We start from the raw sequence: 8,548 nt of genomic DNA, 5'->3' as shown, positions 1-8,548 counted from the left end.
CATCTCCCTCAAGGAACAAACCAGCATCTCCCTCAAGGAACAAACCAGCCTCTCCCTCAAGGAACAAACCAGCCTCTCCCTCAAGGAACAAACCAGCATCTCCCTCAAGGAACAAATCAGCATCTCCCTCATTGAACAAACCAGCATCTCCCTCAAGGAACAAAGCAGCATCTCCCTCAAGAAACAAAGCAGCATCTCCCTCAAGGAACAAACCAGCCTCTCCCTCAAGGAACAAACCAGCCTCTCCCTCATTGAACAAACCAGCATCTCCCTCAAGGAACAAATCAGATTCTCCCTCAAGGAACAAACCAGCATCTTCCTCAAGGAACAAACCAGCAACTCCCTCAAGGAACAAACCAGCATCTCCCTCAAGGAACAAAACAGCATCTCCCTCAAGGAACAAACCAGCATCTCCCTCAAGGAACAAACCAGCATCTCCCTCAAGGAACAAACCAGCATCTCCCTCAAGGAACAAACCAGCATCTCCCTCAAGGAACAAACCAGCCTCTCCCTCAAGGAACAAACCAGCATCTCCCTCAAGGAACAAATCAGCATCTCCCTCATTGAACAAACCAGCATCTCCCTCAAGGAACAAAGCAGCATCTCCCTCAAGAAACAAAGCAGCATCTCCCTCAAGGAACAAACCAGCCTCTCCCTCAAGGAACAAACCAGCCTCTCCCTCATTGAACAAACCAGCATCTCCCTCAAGGAACAAATCAGATTCTCCCTCAAGGAACAAACCAGCATCTCCCTCAAGGAACAAATCAGATTCTCCCTCAAGGAACAAACCAGCATCTTCCTCAAGGAACAAACCAGCAACTCCCTCAAGGAACAAACCAGCATCTCCCTCAAGGAACAAAACAGCATCTCCCTCAAGGAACAAACCAGCATCTCCCTCAAGGAACAAACCAGCATCTCCCTCAAGGAACAAACCAGCATCTCCCTCAAGGAACAAACCAGCATCTCCCTCAAGGAACAAACCAGCCTCTCCCTCAAGGAACAAACCAGCATCTCCCTCAAGGAACAAATCAGCATCTCCCTCATTGAACAAACCAGCATCTCCCTCAAGGAACAAAGCAGCATCTCCCTCAAGAAACAAAGCAGCATCTCCCTCAAGGAACAAACCAGCCTCTCCCTCAAGGAACAAACCAGCCTCTCCCTCATTGAACAAACCAGCATCTCCCTCAAGGAACAAATCAGATTCTCCCTCAAGGAACAAACCAGCATCTTCCTCAAGGAACAAACCAGCAACTCCCTCAAGGAACAAACCAGCATCTCCCTCAAGGAACAAAGCAGCATCTCCCTCAAGGAACAAACCAGCAACTCCCTCAAGGAACAAACCAGCATCTCCCTCAAGGAACAAACCAGCATCTCCCTCAAGGAACAAAGCAGCATCTCCCTCAAGGAACAAACCAGCATCTCCCTCAAGGAACAAACCAGCCTCTCCCTCAAGGAACAAACCAGCCTCTCCCTCAAGGAACAAACCAGCATCTCCCTCAAGGAACAAATCAGCATCTCCCTCATTGAACAAACCAGCATCTCCCTCAAGGAACAAAGCAGCATCTCCCTCAAGAAACAAAGCAGCATCTCCCTCAAGGAACAAACCAGCCTCTCCCTCAAGGAACAAACCAGCCTCTCCCTCATTGAACAAACCAGCATCTCCCTCAAGGAACAAATCAGATTCTCCCTCAAGGAACAAACCAGCATCTTCCTCAAGGAACAAACCAGCAACTCCCTCAAGGAACAAACCAGCATCTCCCTCAAGGAACAAAACAGCATCTCCCTCAAGGAACAAACCAGCATCTCCCTCAAGGAACAAACCAGCATCTCCCTCAAGGAACAAACCAGCATCTCCCTCAAGGAACAAACCAGCATCTCCCTCAAGGAACAAACCAGCATCTCCCTCAAGGAACAAACCAGCATCTCCCTCAAGGAACAAACCAGCATCTCCCTCAAGGAACAAATCAGATTCTCCCTCAAGGAACAAAGCAGCATCTCCCTCAAGGAACAAAGCAGCATCTCCCTCAAGGAACAAAGCAGCATCTCCCTCAAGGAACAAACCAGCATCTCCCTCAAGGAACAAATCAGATTCTCCCTCAAGGAACAAAGTAGCATCTCCCTCAAGGAACAAACCAGCATCTTCCTCAAGGAACAAACCAGCAACTCCCTCAAGGAACAAACCAGCATCTCCCTCAAGGAACAAAGCAGCATCTCCCTCAAGGAACAAACCAGCATCTCCCTCAAGGAACAAACCAGCATCTCCCTCAAGGAACAAACCAGCATCTCCCTCAAGGAACAAATCAGATTCTCCCTCAAGGAACAAAGCAGCATCTCCCTCAAGGAACAAAGCAGCATCTCCCTCAAGGAACAAACCAGCATCTCCCTCAAGGAACAAATCAGATTCTCCCTCAAGGAACAAAGCAGATTCTCCCTCAAGGAACAAAGCAGCATCTCCCTCAAGGAACAAACCAGCATCTTCCTCAAGGAACAAACCAGCAACTCCCTCAAGGAACAAACCAGCATCTCCCTCAAGGAACAAAGCAGCATCTCCCTCAAGGAACAAACCAGCATCTCCCTCAAGGAACAAACCAGCATCTCCCTCAAGGAACAAAGAAGCATCTCCCTCAAGGAACAAACCAGCATCTCCCTCAAGGAACAAACCAGCATCTCCCTCAAGGAACAAACCAGTATCTCCCTCAAGGAACAAACCAGCATTTCCCTCAAGGAACAAAGCAGCTTCTGTCCAAGCTGACAAACACAAATTGGTTCCCCTCTCCCCATGCGGTGGGTGGGATTTGGGGAAGGTCTTTCTCCTCGGTCATTAAAGAAGAGGACTCGGTCGTCCTTCTGGCTTCAGTTCCGAGGGAGGGGTTTTCATTTGGTAGGTGGTGAAATGGAAAACTCGAACTCGGGACTTGCCAGGGCCCAGCTTCCCCTGCCGTCGTTCGAGCTCTCCAACTGCCACCCACAGAAGGCCAAACCTGCCCTTTTGTGCCACGTTTTTATTTATTTTTTAAAAAAATATTTTTATTGAGTATTTTACATTTTAAAACCAAACACACAATAGCAAAAGAAATCAAGAGACTAAAACAAAAAACAAAAAACACACATACACCAGACGTTAAAATACAATACTAACAACAGATATATACAATTTTACAACGTTCTGCATCGACTTTTGTCTTTACTCTTAGCTTTTATCCTCCCGCTCCTTCTCTTTATTTTTAAATATTCATAATTAACTGTTTTTTTAGCAGGATCATTATTTACATTTATATCCAGTATGTTAATATCTAATTTCACTTTATATTATATATATGCCACGTTTTTAAATTTATTTCCCCCCCCCACCCTTATTATATAAATATCTAGGTGGTGAACATAAATAATACTCCCTCCTCCTCCTATTTTCCCCACAACAACTCTGCGAGGTGGGGTGAGCTGAGAGGGAAAGACTGGCCCACAGTCACCCAGATGGCTTTCATGCCCAGGATGGAACTAGAACTCACCATCTCCTGGTGATTGGCCCAAAGTCACCCAGATGGCTTTCATGCCCAAGGTGGAACTAGAACTCACTTTCTCCTGGTGATTGGCCCAAAGTCACCCAGCTTTCTTTCATGCCCAAGGCGGAACTAGAACTCACTTTCTCCTGGTGATTGGCCCAAATTCACCCAGATGGCTTTCATGCCTAAGGCGGAACTAGAACTCACTATCTCCTGGTGATTGGCCCAAAGTCACCCAGCTTTCTTTCATGCCTAAGGCGGAACTAGAACTCACTTTCTCCTGGTGATTGGCCCAAAGTCACCCAGATGGCTTTCATGCCTAAGGCAGAACTAGAACTCACTTTCTCCTGGTGATTGGCCCAAAGTCACCCAGATGGCTTTCATGCCTAAGGCGGAACTAGAACTCACTTTCTCCTGGTGATTAGCCCAAAGTCACCCAGATGGCTTTCATGCCTAAGGCGGAACTAGAACTCACTTTCTCCTGGTGATTGGCCCAAAGTCACCCAGATGGCTTTCATGCCTAAAGTGGGACTAGAACTCCCCACCTCCTGGTGAATGGCCCACTCAGCTGGCTTTCATGCCTAAAGTGGGACTAGAACTCCCCACCTCCTGGTGAATGGCCCACTCAGCTGGCTTTCTTGCCTAAGGCAGGATTAGAACTAGCCTGTAAGTATAATGGTGACAGTATTCTGGCTTCACGTGACAAACAATGTCAACCAGGAAGCCAGATTCACTTAACAACTGTGTTACTATCACAGTGATTCACTTAACCACGATGGCAAGAAAGATCATTAAACGGGGCAAAAACTCCCTTAGCAAACTGTCTTGCTTAGCGATGGGGAAATGTTGGGCTCAATCCCGGTCGTAATTCGAGGATTATCTGTACTTCTCACTCTGCAAAACACAAGGTGGGGGGGGGGATTTTAACGCAGTCCTCCGACTGGACTTTTGGGGCTCCCCACCCAGCCAGGAGGAAAAGGAGAGAGAGAGAGAGAGAGAAACATCAAAGATGAAATTGGGCTAAAGGGACTCGTTAGTAAGATATATAAGATTATAAATTTTGATGGAAAACCACAAAGGGTGATGAAGATGAATTGGGAAAAAGAACTTAATATTAAAATATCAGATTTAGATTGGAACGTGAATTGGAAGAGTAGAATTATGAAGACTTTATCTGTGAGGATTAAAGAGCATAATTATAAGGTTGTTTGGAAATGGTATTTGACTCCATTAAGATTGTCATTGATGGATAAAAAAATTAGTAAACAATGTTGGAGATGTGATATGGAATTAGGGACTTATGAACATATGTGGTACAAATGTGATAAAGTTAAAAAGTTTTGGCAACAATTGGAGGAAATGATATTTGAAATGATGGGGAAAGCAATAATATTGAGACCAGAAACTATATTACTGTTGATAATTAAGGAAATAGAACCAACAAAATATGAGAAAGAATTGATTAGAATTATGATTATAATGGGTAGAATTATAATAGCCAGATATTGGAAATTAGATGTGAATTTTAGAATAGAAGAATGGTATTGTGAAATGTGGAAATTAGCTTTAAACGATAAAATGACATGTGATATTAAAATTAGAAATGGTGACTATAAAGAAGATATTTTCTGGAAAATTTGGAAACCATTTGTGGACTATGCGCTGGGAAAATTGGATGCTTCGGTACCTGTACCCCGAGAACGTGGATTTTGGCGATCATGAGGATATATCCGAAGAACCAAATCTTCCTTTCTTATGTATAGCACAGGGTGAAATATTGTATATGTTGTTTGTAATGTTAGTAATTTAAAATATAAAATGTTAAAAAAAAAATAAAAAAAAAAGAGAGAGAGAAACATCTTGAAAGGAAAAATAAAATTTTCAATCCAGAGGGGAAACCTTCTCCCTTCATTCCAAACCATAAAATCCAACAGATATGATTCAACGGCAGCTCAATAAATTGCAAAAAGTTTTTTAAAAATAAAATAAAATAGAATAAACTAGATGCCCCGGCTTTGCCAGAAGACCCAACCCACAAAAGAGGGGAGAATATTTACGATGCAAAATAAAATAAAATAAAATAAAATGTGCAAATATTGGAAAAGGCTGCCATGTGCCGGGGGGGGGGAAGGGGGGGCTGTTCTGGGTTGGAGGACGGATCCCCACAAACAAACACACGCGGGTAAACACAAACACACACAAACGCGCAAAGACGCACATAAATAAACACACGGGACACTGACACGCAAACAAAGGCACGTGAATACACACACTAGTGGCTGGATGGGGGGGGCACCTGTCCAGGTGGGCTTAGCGCAGAGATGCCCTGACCAGAGGGGTGGACTAGAGGACCTCGAAAGTCCTTCCAGCCGTAAGATAGGACCCTAAAATCCCCATTCAATGGGGAAAGCCTGGGAGACCCCCCCTTTCTCTCCCCCAAGGTGGCTTCTTCCGCGGTCCAAAAAAAAAAGGGGGAACCTTAGAGGTCAGCTATCCGAGCCTTTCAAGAGTAGCCACCCACCCTTTAAATGGGGAAAGCCTGGGGGACCCCCTTTCTCTCCCCCAAGGTGGCTTCTTCCACGGTCCAAAAAAGGGGGGGGAACCTTAGAGGTCAGCTATCTGAGCCTTTCAAGACTGGTCACCCACCCTTAAAATGGGGAAAAGCCTGAGGGACCCCCTTTCTCTCCCCAAGGCGGCTTCTTTTGAGGTCCAAAAAAAGAGGAGGGAACCTTAGAGGTCAGCTATCCGAGCCTCCCACAACAGACCCCCCACCCTTTAAATGGGGGAAAGCCTGGGGGAACCCCCCCTTTCTCTCCCCAAGGCAGCTTCTTCCTCGGTCCAAAAAAGGGGGGACATTAGAGGTCAGCTATCTGAGCCTTTCAAGAGTAGTCGCCCACCCTTAAAATGGGGGAAAGCCTTTCTCTCCCCCAAAGTGGCTTCTTTTGAGGTCCATAAAAAGGGAGGACCTTAGAGGTCAGCTATCCGAGCCTCCCACAACAGCCCCCCCACCCTTAAAATGGGGGAAAGCCTGGGGGACCCCCTTTCTCTCCCCAAAGTGGCTTCTTTTGAGGTCCAAAAAAAGGGGAGGAACCTTAGAGGTCAGCTATCTGTGCCTCCCACAACAGCCCCCCCACCCTTAAAATGGGGGAAAGCCTGGGGGACCCCCTTTCTCTCCCCCAAGGTGGCTTCTTCCACGGTCCAAAAAAAAAAGGGGAGGAACCTTAGAGGTCAGCTATCCGTGCCTCCCACAACAGCCCCCCCACCCTTTACATGGGGGAAAGCCTGGGGGATCCCCTTTCTCTCCCCCAAAGCGGCTTCTTTCGAGGTCCATAAAAAGGGGGGGAACCTTAGAGGTCAGCTATCAGGTTCGCCTGATACGCCAGTTGCGCCCCTTTCTGGATCGGGACTCCCTATGCACGGTCACTCATGCCCTCGTTACTTCCCGCCTTGACTACTGTAATGCTCTCTACATGGGGCTCCCCTTGAGGAGCACTCGGAGGCTCCAACTGGTGCAGAATGCGGCCGCGCGGGTACTTATGGGGGCGGCATGGCGCTCCCACGTGACACCTCTCCTGCGCGAGCTGCATTGGCTTCCGGTGGTCTTCCGAGTGCGCTTCAAGGTGTTGGTTCTCATCTTCAAAGCGCTCCATGGCTTAGGACCCAGTTATTTACGAGACCACCTTCTGCCTCCGATAACCTCCCACCGGCCAACACGCTCCCACAGAGAGGGTCTCCTCAGGGTGCCGTCTGTCAGGCAATGTCGGCTGGCGACCCCCCGGGGAAGAGCCTTCTCTGTGGGGGCACCCGCCCTCTGGAATGAGCTGCCCCCAGGGATACGACTAATCCCGGATCTCCGGACCTTCCGCCGGGCCCTGAAGACGTTTTTATTTCAGCAAGCCGGGCTGGGTTAAAAAATTTTTTAATTGGTGAATTTTATGGGTAATGGGGTTTTAAATTGGAGAAGCCTAAGATAATTTAATTCTGTTTTAATGTATTTTAATATTTGTATTGTGTGTTTTTAATTTTGGCTGTTCACCGCCCCGAGTCCTTCGGGAGAGGGGGCGGTATAAAAATTTAATAAATAAATAAATAAATAAATAAATCCGAGCCTTTCAAGACTGGTCACCCACCCCTAAAATGGGGAAAAGCCTGGGGGACCCCCTTTCTCTCCCCAAGGCGGCTTCTTCCACGGTCCAAAAAAAAGGGGGGACCTTAGAGGTCAGCTATCCGAGCCTCCCACAACAGCCCCCCACCCTTTAAATGGGGGAAAGCCTGGGGGACCCCCTTTCTCTCCCCCAAGGTGGCTTCTTCCGCGGTCCAAAAAAGGGGAGGAACCTTAGAGGTCAGCTATCCATGCCTTCCACAACAGCCCCCCCACCCTTTAAATGGGGGAAAGCCTGGGGGACCCCCTTTCTCTCCCCAAGGCGGCTTCTTCCACGGTCCAAAAAAAAGGGGGAACCTTAGAGGTCAGCTATCCGTGCTTCCCATAACAGCCCCCCCCTCACCCTCCCTCCCTCCCTGCTTCCCTCGTGGAAGCCCCGAGCTCCTTGCTTTGCGCTTCCCCGGGGCGCAGGAGCGGCTCTTGCCCAGCCTGGCAGCTGCCCCACTGCGCCCTTCCGCGGAGCTCCTACCTGGCCTCGGACACCTGGCCCCGCAGCGCCCGATCGGCAGCCCCGCTTGCTTGCTTTGCCCGGGGGCGGCGAGAAAAGAGGCGAGACGTCCCTGGGAACCACGCCGCGCTCTGCTCTGCTCTGCTCTGCTCTGCTCGGGCTCCGGCGGGGAAGAGCCGCAGCCAGCCGCGAACCCGCCCAGCTCCCCAGCCTGGCCCGGCCCCGCCGCTGCTCTGCTCTGCCCTCCCTCCTTCCCTGCCGCACCTTCTCCTCTTGGCAGGACCAGCAGAAGGTTTTGAAGCTTCCTTGGAAGCCAAATGGCATCAACAGAGGGTGATCAACAGATGACAAAGGAAGAGAGTCGGGAGGGACCTTGGAGGTCATCTAGTCCGACCCCCTGCCCAAGCAGGAAGCCCTACACCGTTTCTGACCGAT

At 48.6% G+C, this 8,548-nt stretch overlaps 1 protein-coding gene across 1 annotated transcript in view; it reads right to left on the bottom strand.

Annotated features, from left to right (window-relative positions):
- The window catches only part of P2RY6 (pyrimidinergic receptor P2Y6), a 43,828-nt gene extending 35,655 nt beyond the window's left edge, over window positions 1-8,173 (bottom strand). The window contains 1 exon segment of the mRNA XM_070944102.1: window positions 8,135-8,173. The gene's annotated coding sequence lies outside the window, so the exon portion shown is untranslated.
- Window positions 8,174-8,548: the final 375 nt, after the last annotated feature.

The sequence above is a fragment of the Pituophis catenifer genome, unplaced genomic scaffold (genome assembly GCF_029215685.1).
Source record: "Pituophis catenifer annectens isolate HBS135680 unplaced genomic scaffold, rPitCat1.0.hap2 SCAF_4, whole genome shotgun sequence".
Lineage (NCBI taxonomy): Eukaryota > Metazoa > Chordata > Lepidosauria > Squamata > Colubridae > Pituophis > Pituophis catenifer.
This window is presented reverse-complemented; position numbering and strand designations above follow the sequence as displayed.